The sequence below is a fragment of the Orcinus orca genome, chromosome 6 (assembly GCF_937001465.1).
Source record: "Orcinus orca chromosome 6, mOrcOrc1.1, whole genome shotgun sequence".
NCBI lineage: Eukaryota > Metazoa > Chordata > Mammalia > Artiodactyla > Delphinidae > Orcinus > Orcinus orca.
Window position 1 is genome coordinate 58,732,206 of NC_064564.1, and position 22,294 is coordinate 58,754,499.

Consider the following 22,294-nt stretch of genomic DNA (forward strand, 5'->3'; position numbering starts at 1 on the left):
ACCATTTGTGACAGAAAAAGGAACGCAGCAAAATTACTAAACAAGGATAGGATTTCAGAAACACTAACTGGCATTTTAAATTTTATTTTATTCATTTAAAAGAGCTTTCCTGTTACCTAGCTATAGAGAATAAAGTGGTATTTTAATAATTCTTTAAAAACAAATGGGCGTATTATTAAAAAAAAATTTTTAACTAACTCTTTTTAAACAAGTGGAGCCCAAAGTAAGTGAGAAAACCCCCTTCCCAGTTACGCCTCCTCCAGTATTGTTGCCATGGAGAAAATATCACAGGCACAGGCTCAGCGTTGAAATGCAAGACTAGCCTGTTTATAAGAAGTGTGCCACAGGATGAAGGGAGTGTCCATCAGTTGGGGTTGGGAACTCTGCACCCCAGTTTCTTAACAGATCACAAGTTCAGGCTGTCTTTCCAGATGTATCTAAGGCACCCTCTAAGATGTGCCTGTGATTAGCAGTGGATGAGATGGCAGGTGAGGTTATGGCACTAGATTAAGGAGAAAAAGGTATAGTCTAGACTTCCATAGAGGCAAAGTCCAGAAAGGCCTTTTGAAAGGAAACAGACAACACGCATTTAAAAGATGTCACACAGTATTTGTGATAAAATTTGGCTCTCTAAAGGGATTACAGTGTTTGTCCTGTGGAGTAAATCAGTGAAGATCTCTAAAGACACACAATTTGTCCCAAGGAATATCATACATTAATGATTTCTTTGTTAGCTGAGTTTTCAAACTTTGTGAACACAGGTCATGAAGATTTGTTGATTATGAGGGTCTGATTTCCTCATCAGCCGGCAAAATGTTGTATTGGGGTATTTAAGGAAATATTAATCTTCAAATTTACATATTTTAGATGAAATGAAAGTAATTCGGCATCACTAATATTTATTATACGGATTAACATTGTTTCTTTTCATTGGTCAGTTTGTCCTGTGGTCATAAAGCGTAATTGATTTCACCGAGTTCAAAAAAGATAAAAAAGGTATGATAAGTAGTTTGTCAGAATACCTGATTAATATCAGAAAAGATATCTATTTACTAGCTATATCAAGCAAATTTCTTTGAACAGTTTGTGGCTGAAATTGAAAAGTGAATATCTTAATTAAGTAGGAACAGCCAATGATGACTTTTTTCTGTTTGGGTTTGCATAACTTTTTCCAGCTATGCAAGTTTTCAAACCAGGTATCAAAATAAACTCTTCTTTCAGATATTTTAATTATTATATTACAAAGAGTTAAATATCTTTGATTTAAGAAAAAAAACTTCAATCTTTTTGAAATATTTGATACATTTAACAAATAAAATAATTATATATTATTCATTTAATCTTATTATCAACTGTTATAAATTGCCCATTTCTGTATGTGATTTATAAGGAATATATTAACAGATTGCTAAGTATCATGTGTGAGTAAATACATCTACATGGCTTAGTAGTGCTTGCTAAGAAACTTTTTTTTTTCTAATGAGGTGCCTGATCGAAAAATATTGGCAAGCCCTAAAACAGAAAAGAGATTCTTTATCTTACTGCCATCTTTCAGGTAACCAAAAGTCAATGAAGATGTATTTAAAATGTTTCTATTTATTTAAATATAAAATGTACTCTGCTCTTAAATGGGAAATTGAAGGAGAGTATTTAACAGATTAGCTGAGAAAATTATAGCATGCTAAATGTTATTTAGAAAATGAAATAAAGAATGTAAGAACTAAAACCTTAATTTTGATGATCTATTTTAAGTAAATTTATAATGTGATTATTCAAATACATTAAAATATTCGGAACTCAGTAGAATTATAAACACACACACACACACAAACACAAACACACACACACACACAATTTTTGTTGTCTATCCTAATGGAACAAATATATCCCTAAAGGGGCTGGTTGGGAATACCACACAGAATAGTCAGCCTTTTTTAGATATTTGCACAAACTCAAATAATGAAAAGAACCTTTTCTGAAAGTAGAGGAAATATGGTTATATCGTTATAATTGTAGGAGATGGAGAGGTAGCAGAATCTCTGTCCATAGTCTCAACATTCCTTACCAAGAATTATTCAAGGGGTTTCTCATTTGGAGCACATTTACTTTCAAGAGCATATCCTTCCTTGCTAGCTAACAAAGTTAGTTCTACTTCCAAAGGAATATTCTTGCCACTATGTAAACTCACAGAAATATAATAATCACTACTGTTTACAGTGAGTATCATTAAATGTACACTGTACATAATACACACTAAACTGATTATATGTGAGAGTTAAAAGTTTCGTGAGATGTGCAATCTTGTTTGCTGGATTTATGTTTTTTTAGATAAAAACAGAGAGAGAGAACACATGTGACCAAGGAGTATTCAAGAGCCTACAGAAAATGGCAGGGGGTAGGAGTGTGAAGTCTCCTTGAAAGGAGACCTGAGCGCACGCTGAAATGATACAAAATGATCTGAGGAAGCAGGCAGTCTTCGTGTGCCTTGCTGCTTGTACTATGTGTGTGGCTCATATAGTGGTGTGTGCTATTAATTGGAATTTATGGTGTTTTCAATATGTGCTTGTATTGGTCCGTGTTGGTCTAGCACTGAAAATCTCTATGTAATCCAACATTTGAGTGGTTTGAGATTAATAAATGTTTATGGGAAGGGGACAGATAATCCAAAAATCCTAGGTTAAAATTGAACGTACAAGAATCCTAATTTTAAAAAAGTATGTATACACACACACACACATATACACGTATACACACACAGAGGGGCTATAAAGAATTTAAAAGCCCTTATAAGAGGTCCCAATTTCTGATAACAAGTAAAGATACATTAACTATTTGAAGTCCTTATCACAATGCAGTTGGTTGGGGTTGTTGTGTGTCCCTATAACTAGCTAAAATTAAGACCAAACCAATTTTTCCATGTCTTTTAGGGATAACTAGGTGGTACTACCAACAATCAGGAATCTAGAATTAATTTAAGAAAACCATTTTTTACTGCAGTCACAGTTTCTTTCATCAAAGATACTGCAAACCTTCAAAGCGCCCTGACCACCAGAAGGGCTCTGCCTCTAGGGCTAAGCAATGGGAGAAGAGAAATGAAGCTAGACCACATTTCCTGTTTTCACTTCTGCACCCTCATCAATGGGGCTGTGTCTAAGATCTTGGCCCTTGATGGCCCAGATTAGGAAGGGAACTAGGAAACGGCCTCAAAACACACACCCACTCACAGGCACTGTGCAATCTACAGAAGACAAAGTCAACTCCTATGGTGCAGAAACCCCAAATCTTATTTTTTGAAGCTAAATCTTTTGTCCTAGGTTTTACCAACCCGTTTCAGAATGAAAGTAGAAACACATACAATTTTGCTTGCCTTGAAAATGGGCAGCTGTTCCATGTGGAGAGAGCTGAGGTGAGACATCTTGCACGTTGTTTGGAGACCGTGGGACCCTACATTTTCAGGCATCATTAATCTTCGCTTATGTGCCCTAATTCCAGCAGGCTCCATAGGTCTCTTTAATTACTCAGCATCACAGACGTTGCCAGTTTCTTTTCTTGGAGCTCTTTTAACTCATTCTAAATCTCTAACCCTGATGCCCTTCACTTGAAGAAGAGCATTATATGAAAGACAGGAAAATGGAAAAAATAGTAATACTGTTAATTTATTCTTTTGGCTATTATGAAAAAATGGCCTCAGGAAAACAAGGAAGTGGTCATTCTTGGAGCCCAGTCGGTTTTCACAGCTGACCTATTTACTCAGGCTCTAAGCTTTGCTTGTGATTGATCCCAATAGTGTGTTCCAAGGGAAAAATCTATCATTTGTCATGAATTATCAATATAATCAAACAGACTTCATTTTTACCTTTAAAAAAATAATTACACTTAAATTTTTTTAACAATGTGAATTTTTATTTTTGAATATTAGTAAGTAGAGATAATATTTTGGATTGTATTTCTAAGTAGTTCCCAAATTTAAAATGTGATTCTTCAGGAAGGAATTAAGTTGAATCGCCTTAAAACAGGATACTGATAAAGTACCAAGCTGTGATTTACTCTGGTCAAGAGAGAAGAACACTGAAAAAAATATAATCAGAACCTCCATCCTACATATACTTCCGCTTTTCTAAGGCACTATGAACACCCCAGTCTCAAGTACTAGAGCTTGTCTGATTTTAGTAGCAACTTCACTGGTTCCTAGAACTCTACCACTGCAACTTGCTTCTACTAATAGCATTTTAATATCGCACACACGCACACACACACTCATACTAATGAACACATGATCTTGGCATTTTGCCTTTGTTGTGCTTAACAGACTTCTCTGTGATATTGATGGAGATACTGTGCATGTTGTTCTAATTATGTCACGTTCCGTCAGCAGAATACTGAGTTTAGAGAAATATCGCCTAAGTGCCAGAAGGTGGCAGCTTCACACCACTTTGGATTAACAAATCAGCCTTGCTTTGCAGAGAGCCTCTTACTACGTGTTCTTAGGACATTCATGCAAGGAACTATCCAAAGGATGGCTTTAAATGATTTATTTTCTAATATAATTTTGATGAAAAATGACCTTTCAGAATAGAAGTAATAAGTTTGGTCCCATTTGGTTTAAATCGAAATACAAGGGCCACTATTCAAAAAGCTGCAGATTTTTGAAACTAGCAGATTTATGGGATCCGACTTTTACAAACAATAAAAAAAATACATCTAAAAGTAAAAAATTCATAGCCATGCCCTTGGAATCTATAAAGATACTACAGCTGCTAGTTTAGAACTTTGAACTTAGATCTGAGCAAAGAGAGGATAAATTTAGGACATATTTGGTCGTATCAGCTATCTAGACTTATTTAATAATGGTTTCTATTCCCTGAGAATTTTAACTTTTTCCCTAGTACCTTTGGTAATGAAAGAGAGGAAGAGATAGAGAGAGAGCACAGGTGAGAGCAAAAGAGAGAGAGAGAGAGAGAGAGAGAGACAAGAGGCAGAAAAACTAATGTTGGATTCAAAGTTTTAGAACAGTAGACTGAGAAACAGTAGACTGAGAACAGTAGACTGAGAAATATCTTTTCAAAGCAGTAATTTGAGGACAAGTGGATTTGATATGTTGAGGTTACACCCTTCTTGATCTCTTTAGTTCTTTCAAAAAATTTTTCAAAAGAAAATTTAAATAGTGTCAGGTACTAAAAACTGTAAATAAGTGAACAATAATAAAACAATTTTTTATATTGATTTGCATGACTCACAGTAACATAAAAATGACAAATGCTGACTTCCATATTTTATTAGTGTATTATTGTACCAGTCAAGGGGCTTTTCCATCTTTTTTTTTGGTAACATCTTTATTGGAGTATAATTGCTTTATAATGGTGTGTTATTTTATTAGGTTTGATAGTTTGTTTCTATATGCAAGTATGTTTGTGCACTAGAATATAAATTGACACATAAAAGGAGGTCTTCTGGAACATCGCAGATAGCTTGAAATTAAGGAAACAAAATCCTGAGTGGCTGAAATAGATAAAATACATGTGTAAAAATTTCATCACATATTGCATATATGCTGCCTCCTAAGATTTATATACATTCTTTAGGGAAGGCCTGTTGATAATCAAATAATAGATATTAAATACATCAAACATTTCCTACTGTGTTTTGGGCTCATGCCATAGAAACGTACAAAAGTTGACATAAACTCACCCTTTTTGAAAGCATTTGTCACATTACTATCAAATGGATTACCACCTGAAGTCATTAACTATGTGATTATGTATGAACCTGTAAGACTTTGGAAAGCAAGAATGGAAAGAGAAAGGGGATTTGCTAGAAAAATAAAACAGGGAAATTAATTAATTTAGAAGGAGTCAATATATATTTTGTTTATTGGTATGTTTATTAGGTATGATAATTTCAGACTCATACTTAGATTTGAAATGTCAAAGATCAAGAGCTCTAGAGAAAGTCTGTCAAACCAAGACCTACATTCCACTCACTTGGCCTCATAGGACTTATTCTTTGGTGTCGGCAGAGAGAGACACACTGTTTTTTGTAGCTTTCAAGTATGTTCCAACATCTTCAAAATGAAAACTGCTCTTTCTTGAAGATTTCTTGAATGATTAAAGATAGATAGTGACTAAAGTTTCACTGAAGCCTGAGAAGAGAGAGCAAAGTTTTCTGATGGTGTTCACACAGGAAAGAAAAGGTATTCATTGTAAATGGCGGGTGTTGGATATGAAATCACCCATCTGTTCATTGTGTTATTATAACCACATAATAATGCCTGTTCACTCTGGTTTGGATTGAAATGATTTTATCCTTCAAAGGGCTTGTTGACACTCTAATGACATGACAGACTGCCATAATGTTTATTCTTCCCAAATTTTAATAATGAATACTTGCCTGGTTCAGAGGGCATGGGTAACACTAGAATCTGTAATTCTAGTAATTTATATTACTAGAAATTTGTATGAAAGAACAAACATGAAACCCCCAAATTCTGTATCCCCTAATATAAAACTCAGAGAGCTTTCTGAGGAACACATTGCTGTTTTCAATAAACACACCAAACAGCAATTCAATATGATACAGCGTTGGGAGTCACTCTGTTCAGATTTTACTTCATTGCTTTGGCCGTCATTTGACTTAGTTCTTTCTAGGGATTAAGACCATCTCTTATCTCTACTCTTGAAAATAATGGTGTAATCTCTTGACAGCTTTCCTGATGGGTTAGCAACCATTTTTCAATTGCAAGGTAATTTACCTTTTACTTTTTCTTTTTTTTTTTTCCTATTTGGTCAAGAGCATTCTATAAACATACACTTAAATTCAGCCCTGTGATGAATGCAAGTTTATTACCACAGACTAGAATAAAAGTATGCTTCTATTTAATGTCCAGTGATAGAGAGAAGAGAAAAGAAACAAATACAGTGCTGCAACGCCTTTTATTTTCCTGGGCTGGGAAAATACTTCCAGTATGCTGAAAATAACTACCCTGTGGATGATAAATCTAAGTTAAATCGATTGTGTCTTCTAAAGTAGAAATGACAAATGGCTTGTTTTTCACACCTATATTTACTTCTTAATCAGTTTTTTCCTCTCCTTAGGCAAGCTTTAGTTACGAAGATTCCAGTTGCATAAAATTAGAATACGTGTTGTTATTATCATGATTCTCATTTATTTAGTACAGAACAAGTCCTCACACCATGATCAAGCACTTTTTACTCAACAATATTGAGCATTTATTATACACCAGATTTTTGAGATCAACACTGGACATACAGTGGTAAACAAGATAGATGTGGTCTTCTGACCCTAAAGAGAATGTAATCTAATTATGGATAAAGAAAAAAGTAAGCAGGTGCATCATAAGTGCTAGGGAAAAAAAGGTATGGTGGGTCCAGTGGACACACATCACAGAGAACACTGAGATGTTTCTGGGGGGTATGTGAGGCAACAATTCAGAGAACACTTCATTCATTCACTAAACATTTACAAACCACCTACCATGTGTAAGGTACTATGATTAATACTGAGATAGTAAACAAGAGACATAACTCCTGTTATCATAGATATTATTACTCATTAGGGGAGATATATAATAAACAAATACATAGATGTGTAATATTAGGCAGGGATAAGAAAGAGTTAGCAGTGTAACAGGAAACAGGGCTGGGGCAGGGAGAATGCCCGTGACGGGGTGGTCAAGGAAGGACTCTCTGAGAAGGCAACTGTGCGCAGTAACCTGTTGCCAAGAGCAAGTGAGACAAGCGGAGATCTGAAGATCTGAGGAAACAGCCCGTGTAATGGCCCTGAGATTAGGGTATGCTTGGCATTGTTCAAATTAGAGTGAGGCCAGCCAAGGTAAGAGTGAGGAGGTGACTGTGGGTAGTTAAGTATGAGAATTTGTCAGCATCCCACATATGTAGGGTCTGGTAGGCATGGATAAGTCTTTGGATTTTTTTTTTTTTTTTTTTTTTTCTGATTGGGATGGCAAACCTTTGGGGGATTTGGAGCAAGCAAGTGACATAATCTTATTCACATTTATAAAGGTGACTCTAATTGTCATACGAAGAATAAGATGCAGGATGACAGATGTTTAGACAGAAGATTCAAGAGGGGTATTACAGTATCCAGACACTGATGGGAATCTGGACTAAAATGGTACTGCTGGAGGTTATGAAAAGTGATCAGATTCAGGATTTATTTCCAAGACACTGTTGCCAAGAATTCTTGGTGTATTGGATGTGGTTTTTGAATAAGAGAAAGAAAGCAAAAAAGACAGATAGGATTCTTGCCTGAGAAATGGGATAAAATGTTGATACTTTTGCTAACTGGGGAAGCAAGTTTTGAGGCAATAGAGAATGGAGGGTGGGGAGAAATGGCAAGAATTCTATTTTGAAACTACTAAGGTTTTAGAGCAATGACCTTAGTTGAGCCTGAAACATGAGTTAGAATTAACCAGGAATATGAGAAGAAATGAGGGAATGGGGTTTCACTTTACCCAAATTCACTCAGTCCAGATCTAGAATTTTAACTTAGGTCTAACCCTGATATCCATATTCTTTCCACACTGTTCTACTCCATCCTTACCAGCCTGTCTTGCAGTAGTAATGATCTGCATGTTGCCCTATGGGTGTCTTCAGAACTTCATAGTTTTAAAGGAAAGGACGGAAATAACAGTAGTACATTAGTGCCCCAAACATGAATTGTAGCCAACTTTGCCTGGCATCTTAAGAATGTTTCCAGACTGAATTGTAGAAGAGGCAAGCTCTTCCAAATATTCACTCTATCACTCTATAAGGCTTATAATAAACTGTACTATTTTATTACATTTAAAAGATACACATATATATGAATGTACATATATATGTATACATACATACATATACACATATATTTATTCATCTAATGAATTAATTTCCCCTGCACTGGGATGTTTCTGCCTTATTCAGTTCTACCTTGACAGCATTAATTAATTCTAGCTGGAAATTAAAAATAAATGCTGGTCCATCATGAATTTAGTCTAATCTTGATATTTTCCATTGTAGCATTTCTTGTCAAATTTATAATCTACAGTGTCCAAGCAACCCTTAAAGGTCAAATTAAAAAATACATATTTAGGGCTTCCCTGGTGGCGCAGTGGTTGAGAGTCCGCCTGTTGATGCAGGGGACGCGGGTTCGTGCCCCGGTCCGGGAAGATCCCACATGCCGCCGAGTGGCTGGGCCCGTGAGCCATGGCTGCTAAGCTTGTGCGTCCGGAGCCTGTGCTCCGCAACGGGAGAGGTCACAACAGTGAGAGGCCACATATATTTATATAAACACTGCTACTCCTAGTCGTAGAGCTTAATCCCATATCAGAATTTTCAGATAATCTGAGAACTATCAGTTGCTCATTAGTTCTTACTAGACAGTTATTTGTCTGTTCAAGAAATGTGTGCTGAGCACCTACTACTCAATAAACTGTGGGAGAAACAGCGATTAATAAGATACCTTCCGTAAGCTCTAGGAAGCTAGAACTCAGGAAGGACTCTACGTGTAAGTTCATATACACGTACTTATCTTGGGCTGTTTGAACACTTCTGCTCTTTTCTTTAATTGCACATCCTGGACGTCTGTCCTTACCTGATATGGAGTGTTCTTCTCCCCATCTATACATCTTCCTCCCTTTCGTTGGTTCAGCTTCTTGACTACACAGTTTGCCATGTAGACTTCTATTATAGCAGTTATAATTTTATGCTGTATTTGTTGCTTTTCTTTTCTCAGTTTTCTACTAGACTGTGAGTATTTGGGGAGCAAAGATTATTTATTTAACCCCATATACCCTAGGCCTCATAATGTGCTTATAACATAGTAATTATCTAAAGAATATTTGTTCAATGAGTAAATGAATTTAATATTGGTATACACTGTATGGAGAGGTAGGTTAATTTCAGTCATTAAATATCCTTAATTTAAAGAAATTAGGAGAATGTGTTTAGCAACAGATTTGAAGAGTCACATAGTCAGCTAAAGGATTAATTATTTTATGTTTAATACCGATTCTACTTCTAACTTATAATTGAGATTTGAGTTGGCTTAATAAAAGATTGATTTCTCTTTCATAAATTGCATGTTGGAAAAAAAGGAAAATAAAGTGCTCTGTAGTTCTAGAAATCTCCCCAAAAGTGGATCAGTTTAGGTCTTTCTCTATATATTTTGATACTATTACACAGGCCTGTAGTATTTGAATATAAACAGGATAGCAAAAGGTATGGATAAGATGAATAGGAATACATTTTCTAGGGAGATGCAGAGACTGTTTTCCATTGATCATCAGAAAGCATTAAGCCAAACAGTCAGAAAATAAAGTCTAAAGGGTTTAATGATTAGCAATGGGACTAAAGCACGAAGAAGACACAGTAGAAATTCATTAATTGACTGATTTCACTTTCATGAAGAAGATATTAAACTGTTTTTTAAAAATTGGATCATTTCTCAGAGATGGAGGGAAAAGCTGAAGTAAAAATTACCATGGGCAAAGGACAGAAAGAGCATGGAATGCTTGGAGATTGGAGAGAGGTTTGGTGTGGTTTGGTTGGTTGAAAATGGAATGATTTAAAAAAAAAAAAAGATTTAAAGTAGGCAGGCTTTTCAGTGGGAAGGGCTTTCTGTGACATGCTAAGAAATTTGTACTGAATTCACTCATAGTCTGTAGGCAAAATAGAGTTGATAGAGGTTTTTAATAGTTGATATGATTAGTTTTGCAAAGATTATACTGTGACAAGATAAAGAAATGCCTCAGTAGCTTGGAGGTATTCATTATTGATTTTCTAGCACTTGAAAGAATTCCTGGCATCTTTTAGTTGTTCAATTAGTCTTTGTGGCATGAATGAACAAACATAATTGGCCAATGGCTGGATAAAGGAAATTCTGGATGTAGAAGAATAGCTGGGCCACTATTTAAGATGTTCAGGCAAGAGTTAATGAATGAACTTGAAGACGTGGAGTCATATTTGGAAGCTAAATTTGACATAGAAATTAGTGATGAATTAAATGGAGAAGGCAGGGGGCAAAGGAAGGAAAAGTCTATATGACAGCCCTGAAATTTCTGTATTCTCTAAGAGAATATAGGAAGAGGGGAAATAATGGAAGAGAGAGAAAGATTACAAATTTACTTTTAAAGTGTTTGAGTTTGTGGTGGCTATAGGACATCAAAATAGTGAGGTCTAATAGAAAGAAAACTCAGAAGAAATATCATTTTGCCACTTTAGAAGACATCAGCCTAGTTGAGAGTTAAAGCCAGGATAGTGGTGGATGTCATTTCTCAGAGAGAGCATGGCTGGGGCAACCTGAAAAGACAACCTTGGGGCACCACAGTCCCTTTGCCTGGGAATCCCTTTCCCACCTCACTCAACTGGTGAACTTCTATTCATGGATTAAGACATAGCTTAAACTTTACCTTCTCTGTGACACTCCTTTATTCTTCCATTTTCCCTCATTTCTTGCTCTTTTTCTTCCTCTTTATCCTCTCCATTATGATCATCTTCACTATGACTTATTCAGTGGTTAAGTGGCAGGTACACTGCTGAGCACTTTACATCCTTAGTCATATTCAGTCTTTACTGTGATGCGATAAGGTAGGTACTTCTGTTACTCCTTATTGTAAATGAGAAAAAGTTGAGGTGTAGATAGAGCTAGTAACTGAAAAAAAAGAGCACATAGCTAAGAATTGACAAAGATGAGATTTGAATATAAGTTTCACCCAATCCAGCATTTCACCTAATGCTCTTTCTTTTAGGTCCGTTTCATTCTACGGGAATCAAAGATGCAACTGACAGCACGTGGCATATCATTTTGTAAGTTATCTGTTCTTCATATTTGTCCTCTTCACTAGAGTGGGAGATCCTTATGAACAGGAATGTTAAATTTTTGTATTTTCTGGCAGTCATAATGTTTATTGAAAGAATGAATTTATGAATGAATATTTAAGGTGCAGATTGGAGAAAATTTGTCAGGGAAAGTGACTATCAAGAGGCAATTTGGGATAAGAGGAGAGAGAACAGGAAACAGAATAAAGGAAGGGATTCAAAACAAGATCAGTAGTGTTGAAAGACCTTCATAGTTGTGACTTAGCATTCTTTACCTTCTCTTCTGGTATTTTTTTCAATTATTGGTGCTTTCTCTCTGTCTATTTGCCTTCTGTTATTTTCAAGATCCATGGATCCTGATTTTTTTTAAGTTGTAGAACAGTTCAACTGAAATCTAACATGGAAGGTAATATACATGTAAAACATGAAAGTAGAGTTCTCTGGCTGAAGGGTAGGACTTTTTGAGCTCCACTCACTCTTTCTTTCTCTCACTATCTCAAAGCTTGCCCTGCGAGTTTTGAAAAGCATGCTTCTCCGTCTTTCCCTTCATTTACATTTGCTGCTTTGAACACACCTGATGTGTCAGCTAAGCTAAGTGAACTACTGGCATTTTCCATTGCTTCCAAAGTCTCTATTTTTAAGGATGCTCCTCCCTTACCTGGAACTATCTCAACTGCCTTACCCCTACTCCTTTTTGGCCTGGGTGACTTCTGGTCATCTTTGAAGATTCAGTGTGAAGATTACGTCCTCCACAGAACAGTCACTCATCACCCCAGTTTCTCTGGGTCACATACCTTTAGAAAAGTCATCATAAAGTATATGTGTGTGTGTTTGTGTGTGTGTGTGTGGGGTACACACCCATTGCTGTTTATGTGTGTTGTTGGTGGCTGTTTAATTATCTACACTAAGCTTTATCCTCAAAAATTATTAAGATAAGTGCTGTCTTTATTTTTTATAACTGTAATATATGGTACTTGCACACACGAAGCATTCAGTGTATTTTTGAATGAAGGGGTGCATTCACTCATAAGCCAATAGTGTTATATTGTGTAATCTTCACATTTTGTCTATCAGAACCATTAATTGCAACATTTTACTGTTATTTATTTTTCAGAAAAATTGTAGATCTCTCCTAGGTTCCTCAGACTTCTTTTTCCCCTTCCTCTTCCAGTTCAGTCTAGTTATCTGTCTTCTCAGGAATGTTAGAGCTTATTGTGCGAGTCACAGTAACTACCAGGAAATGTGGATCCTGATTTCTATAAAATTTACGTCAACATTGCGTGACACAGGAGACACAAATGTTTGGAAAGTGAGAAAATGATAGAACCAGTCTCCATGATTAAACCACTATTTTCCTACTCATTTTAACTTCCTTGTCAAAACGTTGTGCCTGTGTGTGTTCAGGTACACATCACTTGAATATGGTAAAGGAAAATGTTCAAACCTCTTTTGTATATTTATAGATCCCTCCAATAGGTGGTACCCAGAGCACTGGGGTCAACTTAATCAACTTCCATCTCAGATCCAATGTACAACCCTTCCTCCTTCTTTCCCCAGGTCAGGCCTGCTGTGACAAAGAGGGTCTGTGATGGGAAAAGAAAGCTGGGTCTGATTTTGCTGTTGCAGTTGTTGTTTATTTCTGTGATCTTCCTCATCTACCATTCCCATGTGGGTTCTGGCCTCTCCAGGGTCATCATCAGGGTCAAGGGAAGAAATCGTTGAGGAAGATGTATATGACTAGTGTTACGACAATTAGACCTTCCCTTCCTTCTTTGTAGCAGAACCAAAATGCTGGTTCCTGTGTGTCACTTAGCAGGTTCTTAGGCAGACATTTTTCTACTTCCTTGCCTACTGCAGTTTTCCATTTCTTGATGATAGTGCTGCATTTTCTGACTACTCTCCCTCATTTTCCCCCTCAGCTGCTCCCCACTGAAGGTAACTATGGGGTTGCCTTACCCACCAGGCCTGGCTTTTCAGTGCAACACTTTCTATACCGCCAGAGTATAGATACTTTGTTGAGAGGGAACGCTCACTCACCCTTGCCTCTTCAAACACTACTCCCACTCTTTTCAGCCTGCCCCTTGCTTTGAGACTTCTCTAGCAGAGAGAAACACATCAGCATTGGTTTCCTCAATGCTCCACAAATTACAGAGGGCATATTTAAAGTGTTTTTCAAAACATTCTTTCACAGTGCACCTGTGGCTGCAAAGGACGGTCTGACAGATTTCTCTACAAATACCCCACTGGGGCATAAAATTCCAATCTGCCTTCCTTAGAGCTCCCTGTCTTATTGGTGGCTCCCTTGGAAAGGTAAGGGGGAAAGCCAGGCTGTCTTAAATGTTTCGAATCCCATCAAAGAAAATTCCCTCAGAGAATCTCTAGCCTTGTCTTTTATCAAATGAAGGAAGGAGTCAAGTTGAGGGAGTAACTTGGTGACCCCTTAGTAAGTCTTTCTAGAGTGTGTCTAGTTCTTCTCTTTAGATGTTGAAATTATCTGTCACTCATCGTCCTCAAATTTAATGATAGAGCTGAAATTCAAGACAATAGGGAAATTCCAAGACAATTCCGATCCAAATCTTGCTATATATTATTTCTTCTATTTCTCTGAATTCTTCTGACCCACAACACAGTTCCAGACACAGAGGTAGCAATGTAGAAATAGTAGAGGATGCAGTAAGCCTACCTATTTTAAATAAATTAGCACATTTCAGTCAAAACATAAATAGAAAAATATTTGGTGCAAATTTACTTCTCACTGTAATTAAAGATTTCTATTGTAAAAATACAGAACTGCTGTTTAAGCAATTAGTCTATGTAAGCCTTTTCTCATCCTTAGTAATTTGTATTCATTGAAAAGTACATGTCCTTGGGGTTATTAAGCGCTGCATAATGGCAATCTGAGACATTGATGTACTGTTTCTTTCTTCCTTATTTGACTGGGGATTTCAAGATGGTTTTCTGCATGTATTCATTTCTATATGACTTTGTACATTGTAAAAAAAAAAAGAGAGTCTTTTGTGAAATAACGTAAATGAACTGTATGGAGATAAAAGTAAACTAGTCAGTCTATAATTCATTCATGTGAGCCCGCAAATCACTGTTCTGCATTAAGTTGGGTCCTAAATAAATGAAGTTTCAGAAAGAAATTATAATGATAATTGAAAGCATTCCCTAGCAGTATTACTATATATATTTTGTGTACATACAGTATGAGACATATCACTACTATGAAAATGACAAGTGTGAAAAAGAGTGGATAAAGATTTTGCGGGTTCCTACCTTTAAATGAATTATTTGGAAGGCAATCTACATTGATTAAAAAAAAAAATAAACTACATTCTTATTCAGAAATTTAAAACTCTAATTGAGTTCTATGAATCAGTACTGTATCTGCTATTTACCAAGGTTATCCTGACCATTTCAGAGATGAATTTTCATTGAAGTATAGCAATTAGGTCATTAACATAACTGAAATATCTACTTTTTCCTATTATTTAGGATGAATAATATTTTTTTCTTAAACTACCCTTTCTTTTTCTATCCTGTCATGGTATTTAAAATTAAAGTTGTGATTGTCTATTCTCAAACAGGTGATCTGATTTGATTACATTAAGTATTAAAAACTGGATGGGTCACATTTAAGAAGTTTGATGTCTTCCTGAAAAACTGAAATGGATTGTCTTAATCATTTGTGAAAAAATTTATTTTTGTATTATAATATAGTACATTATACTATAATCTGTCAATTAATGGTATTTCAGAACAGGATGTAGAAGGAGAGATCATGTACTAATACCACCAATAACTGGTTACAAAATATATAAGGAAGTAGAGCTCATGAGATTGATGGAAAAGTAGTACCAGACAGTTAATTTACAGACACCTGATAATGACTAAATATTTTAAATGAATCTTCTCACAGTAGACTTCCTCATGTTATATAGGCAAAACCTCCTTTTACTAGAGGGACTTCTAATTGCAGAATGAACATTGTGAGTACTTTTAAAGATAAAAGATAAAATAAGGCATTTACTAATCATCTTAGTTGATAAGTCAGATAATGCATTAGAAATAAAAAGTTAACATTTCTCCAGTTTCAGTGAAATGCAAAAGTTCCACTGACATTGAAAAATCAAGAATATTTAAAATGGTTATTGAAATGGATGCAAACACATTCCAAAATCATTGATGTTTAAGTCTCTTTGTATTTGGGGTCTCCTCTGTGGTGTCAATGTAACGTTTTAACACAAATAGGAGTATGAAATAAGGAAAGGGCCAAAAAAATGAGAATCAGATGATAAGAGACTAGAAGAAACTTTGGAAAATAAATTGATGTCATTTAGGAAGGAGGATGCTCTGAGGAAATGAATTGCATAATTCACTGGACACTGGAAAGTCTGTACCTTCCAGGGCACAGACAATAGACTGAAGGGAAAGAGTTATTCTCAGTGTCTGAGGATTGTAGGACAAGGAACAATGTCCTGAAGCCTCAGGAATGAAAAGTAGTGGATAAAAGAAAACAATATCTCAACGTAAAAGGAAATGGGCAGGAGAGACTTTAAGGAAGACCGAAGATATTACACTGCACATGTTCAAGGGCAGAATATATACTACATTAGCCAGGATAATATAGGGAGTGGATTATTAAAAGTAAAAGTAAGTGTTCTCCTGGTCTTTCTGACTTTATTTTCAATAAAACATTCTCTACTGATTCTTTTTATGTAACTGTCAGATTTGATCAGAGGAGGAGAACTTCTGGACAGATACCATAAGGGATTTATTACAGGGATTTGACTTTGTACAACTGTGGGAGCTGGTTAAGCAGTCTTGGTAAAGCTGTTGCTTTTGAATATGCAAAAGGCAGAAGGGTGGGAAGTGGGAGAAACAAGGGCAAACTGGAACCCGTGAAGGTTGAGCAGAAAGCCATGGGCGTTGCCTGGAACCAGCTTCAGTTTCTCAGCACCTTTACAGCTCCTATTTCCATGATGGCACTGATCTGCAGAAAAAGCTGGACCCCTTCTTCATGGCCCAGCTGTTGAAAAACCAGAAGGAGGATCCAGAGAAGTGCAGTTTCTATTGGGCCTGGCTGCTTCTCATGCCAAGCAGGTGAGCTAGCAGGTAAACCACAGGCGTGTGCCCTGCTCCAGACTTCAGGGCTTGCAAAACAAGGTGCTGCTACTGCATTTCCACCTTCCATATCTCCTGAGTCATCTCTGTGGCCTACACTCACCTGGAACCATGCAGGGAATGAGATTCTGGCAACCAGGATTTTATGTTAGTCAAATGGAGAAAATGCTAATCCACCACAATATAATTTCAAACTTCCTTTATTGAATTGTCAATGAGATACCATAAAGATGATCTAGTGCAGTAGAGCTGATACTCTAGGTCCATCAGAATTACTTGGAAGATGTGTTAAAACACAGATTTCAGGGCTTCACCTCCAGAGTTTCCAATTTAGTAGGTGCACTAATTGAGTTTCTCCAGAGAGACAGACTAATGTCATATGTATGGGTGTGTATATGTATATTCACCAATTCCTTAAAATAAATATCTCCGTGTGTGTATGTGTCTATATTTATACCATGGTATATATAGACATATGGTATATTTATAGACACACATTTATTTTAAGAATGATTCATGTGATTTTGGGAAACTGATGTTGCAGCTAGAGTCCGAAGGTAATCTGGAGGCAACATTTCTTCTTCCTCAGGGGAACCTCAGTCTTTTTCTCAAGGTGTTCAACTGATTGGATTAGGCTCAGCTACATTATAAAGGTTTTGTACCAAAGTTTACTGATTTGAATGTTAATCACATCTTTAGAATTACTTTCACAGCAACATCTGGACTAGTGTTTGACCCAAACGCTTGGTACCATGGCCTAGCCAAGTTGACGCATAAAAGTAACCATCACAGTAGGTCTGAAGTAGGACCAGAACCCTTGCATTTCTAGCAAGTTCTCTTTTCCAAGCATGCAATGTAAATCCTTTGATTCAGTTTGACTAAGCCTACTTAAATTTTGTGTCCCACCATAGACTGATAATGTTGTCAGGGAAATGCTACTTACCGATTGGCTTAAATCAATTAGGGTCATGTTAGGACAAAGGATGATGATAGGAATCCTTACTACTCAACCAAGTGATCTGCTACAATATACACATCATATGAATTGCACTGTATTAATATAGAAAGGAAAATGTAATTTCCCATAAACTAAATATTGTCTTTCCTACTCAGGTAGCTCTTCCCTAGGGTTCAGGTATTTGAAAAGCCAAATTAATAATCACAGGACTATCAGCATATTGGATATACTTTAAAACCATCGTGGGAGAGTTTTTTTGTTTGTTTGTTTTAGTTTTTGTTTTTTGGCGGTATGCGAGCCTCTCACTGTTGTGGCCTGTCCCATTGCGGAGCACGGCTCCGGACGCGCAGGCTCAGCGGCCATGGCTCACGGGCCCAGCCACTCCGCGGCATGTGGGATCTTCCCGGACCGGGACATGAACCCGTGTCCCTTGCATCGGCAGGCGGACTCTCAACCACTGCGCCACCAGGGAAGCCCTGTTTGTTTGTTTTTTAATGCCACATTTGTTACCAGGCAGAATTTGTGTGATCACTGGGCTCCACAAAAATGGGGATCAGATAGCATGGTTCTTTATTTCACAATAATTTTTAATTATGAAAAATACTTAGAGATCTGCTTAAGGAAACTGCCCTGGTTTAGGGGGCCACAGAGGGGCCTTTCATGCTGGCTTTTTGAGTGTTGTAGGAAGGGGGCTGCAGGAAGAAGCGATTGTTTTTACAATCTAAATTCTTCAGACGTTTAAACCATTCCTCCTGAAAGCATACTTTAAGTTACAAAATCAGGCAGCAGTTATTCAGTTGCCCAAAACAAGCTACAACACTCAGTTATGCTCAGTTATTACTCTTTATGTGGCGATCTAAAAAACAGTTCCTGTCAATACGTTTAAATGATGGGTTTAACTAATTTGCCTCCCCAAACCACCCCCCAGAGAAGCATTACAGAGGCTTCTGTTACGGGCTCACGGTTCCTCAAGGGGGTGGATGTACCAGCATTCCCTCATGAATCCTCGGGGGACACAGAGGAGTCAGTAACCAAGCGGTGGGATAGATTTGAAGCATGTTTCCTTCTCTCCATGGCAGATACTGATGGGCTGTGCCTGCCTCCTGGGACTGGTGTGAAATACAGCTGTATTGTTGAATGTGAACACTGTCACATCAATCTCACAGAAATTACAGCTGTCTGTGATGCATACCCCGTGTATCCGTATCAGTGGGATGTTTGTTCAGTGTGGCTTTTCAAGCCTCTTTCTTTTCTCTGGGAAGATGTGCTCCAGGGAGTGCTGACGCTAATCTGGTATAGTTTACTCAGAGTGATCATCTTCCTGGTGCTGGGAAATTCCAAGGGAGAGTACCAACTTTCTTATGTGCCCAGTCACAAGATCCTGATAATGCAAAGTAGATAACTTACATGGTTTTAAAAATGACCTATAATCATTTAATCATCAGTAGGCTCTTACATCGAGGTTCTATTGTAATTTCTTTCCGTGCCAGCAGATCATTTCACAGTGTTATCCACAGCATGGCATGTGGGCAGTCACACGGCTACTAGCAAATATAACCACTATCAAACTGCAGGTGGGAGGGATGAGTGCTTTACAGAGTGCAAGGAGGTCTGGGAGCTTGCCTCTCTAGTTGTCTGCTACCATCTATTGGATGACAGAAGTCACAGAGTGCTAGACACTATACATGTTTCACTTCATTGTTAATTAATTTCACTTAATTGTTATAAACACACTGGAAGAGGAGTATAATGGGATTATCTTAATATCAGATATTACATGTAAAAGTGCAGAAATAAAGTAGGTGCTTTCTTTTCTTATAATTGATTTGCCCTTCTTTATAAAACCCACATATTACTAGTATATGAGAATGGTTCAAGAGGAAACTAAATTTGTTCCCATTTGAGATATTTATCTCAGTTTAACCCCTACATTTAAATCTCTTCCAGGCACATGTGCAGACTTTTGGATCTTCTCTCTCTTTTCCAGCTCTTCTGGTGGCCTGTGTGAGGGGGTAGGCTAGGGACATCACGCTACCAGGAAACAGTTGGAAAAAAGAGGGCTTAGGACACATGCACGAGGTTCTTGCACATTCATTTGAATTCCCATTGCCCTGCTGATACCCAGCACTTCAATCTAGAGCTTGCTGACCTAGAGCTGTCGTTTCTCAGCAGAGTCATGGTCAGCTTGTGAATGGGAGCCTGCCTTTGTCTTGCGGGTGCTGCATGTACCTTAGACTGAAATTGTCTGATCTGAGATTCTTGGCTAAAGGTTTTCCTCCTCCCTTCAACTCTCCCCTGACCGCCATCTGCTCCCTCCCCCCACACACCTCAGCAACTCTACACGGATATTTTCACTAGACAGCAATATCAGTGACCTTAAGTACTTGTATTCTTCCCTAGGGCACATAGACACCACTGGAGAGCTTCAGCACTGTATAGGGACCAGAATGTTCTGGCAAGCTACACTTGTGCTGCACTGTTGGTTTTACTTTCCTGCAGCTGCCCTATTTCAGCGCATGTGTTTGGGTGTTCTGTGAGGTGGTTTCCTTCCAGAAATTCTGATATTATGTTGGTCCCAAGCTTCATCTGTACTCCTGACTTTCACTTCAGCCTGTTTAACTTATCTCCGTGGTCTGAGAATTCTGTTCATAAAAGATGAGGACACATATATCTATTGCCTCCTTCCCCTCCCCATCACTTTCTGACTTCCGGTGAAACTGGACCCAATCCCTCTCCCTTTGATTCTTTGGGCCTGTATGGCCGACTGGTAGTAATGGCCGCCAATGATTTTACCTCCCTGTGGTCCATGACCCTGTGCAGCTGACTTTGCTGCTTCTTCCTGCCAATGAGAGTCAATTCATAAATTCTAATATCGCCTTTTAAGCAATGAGGACACAAAGGCTAGAGAGGGTAAGCATTTATTTACTCAGAGCAGTGTAGCTACTCAGTAGTAGACTGGAGCTTCAGCAGGAAAGGGGAAGGGGGACAGAAACATTTCTTTGAAAAATTAATAATTCTATAAGGTCTAAATGTTTCTCCTTTTGATTTATAGCATTTTTCTATCCACATATATTCCATATTTACTTGATGAAATGATTAATTTTCAAACCCAAGTATCTTGATTAAAGCATTAATCATCATATAGCAAATTAGCTAAGCCTTAAGATTCAAAAAAAAAAGTGTGTTGGTGTTTATTTTCCAACCGATTGCTGCCTCTGCATGAAGTAAACAACACCTTAGGTGTGAAATAGTAGGACAAAACATCACAGCATCTTGGTAAAATGTTATTTTCTACCCAAACACTTCTACCCAAAGTGTTTCGGCCAACAGTTCTACTATTAAAAAGCTCTCATTTTCCTCACTGGTTAATGTTCTTTGTACTTTAGTTTTAGTCTTTAAAAAAAAAAAAAATCAAGCTCTCTCTGTAGAACTCTGCTGGGTAACATGAATCTGAACACTGTTAATGCTTAGAAGTGTCAAACAGAAACAGCAAATCTTTGGGGTAGAAATGCCTCCATGCTAGAGGTATTATTTAGTTGTGGAAATTTTGCCTTTGAAATGACAGTTTAGATCTTTGCCTGATTAAAGGAACTTGATATACCTGAAGCATAGAAAAAATGCTTTAAAGTGAAAGCAGAAACTTTAATACAATTAAATTTAATGTAGACACTGGTAAAACATATTCACATATTAAAAATAAAATAAATTCAATATTTGAATTTCTCTGCTAATTTAAAAATCACATTTATTAGAAAAATGCTTTCTTTTAGTTTAAAATAGCAAAAAAAAAGAGGTCATCCAAAGAGATGAATTCAATTATTTTGTAGAATTAAACTGAGGGTCTTTTTATCTTATTTTGTTTGTATGCTCATATGTTTCAGCTGAAGAGAAAAAAGACAGTACTTCCTTTCGTTAAATATAATTATTTGTTATTATAAGTTATAAATGTTTTATAAGTCTTTTTTTTTCCAGAAGAGTAAAATAAATTTTAAAAGAAAGGTGCAGGCCCTAGAGTATGAAAAGATGAGTTTTGCTCCAATAAAGAATTCATTATAAAGTAATTTTTTGACTTTTAGTTAAAAAAGATTTACAAATTGGCTTCACATTTTCTTTATAAGACTGATCCTTTGAACTTACTAAACACTTTTTGTTTGAAGGCACTCATTGTCTTTTTAAAGCCCTAAATAAAGACTTCAAGTACCCCAGGTGGGAGGATAAATTTGAGCCTTAATTAACTTTTATTTGACACCCTGACTAGCTGTATTATTTCATGGAAACCTTAACTTTCTTTTATTGATTGTCCTCAGATGCCTGTGGCCCCTAAATACTTTTGCTAGTATCAACGTATAATTACAGTGAAGGTCTCTCTACTTAC

General features: G+C 36.9%; 1 long non-coding RNA gene across 1 annotated transcript in view; it reads left to right on the forward strand.

The window, feature by feature from the left end:
* Window positions 1-22,294, forward strand: part of LOC117203768 (uncharacterized) — a 399,299-nt gene that overhangs the window by 362,368 nt on the left and 14,637 nt on the right. The window contains exon 13 of the long non-coding RNA XR_007477754.1: window positions 11,765-11,822. This is a non-coding gene — a long non-coding RNA (uncharacterized LOC117203768). The remainder of the gene's footprint in view (window positions 1-11,764; window positions 11,823-22,294) is intronic.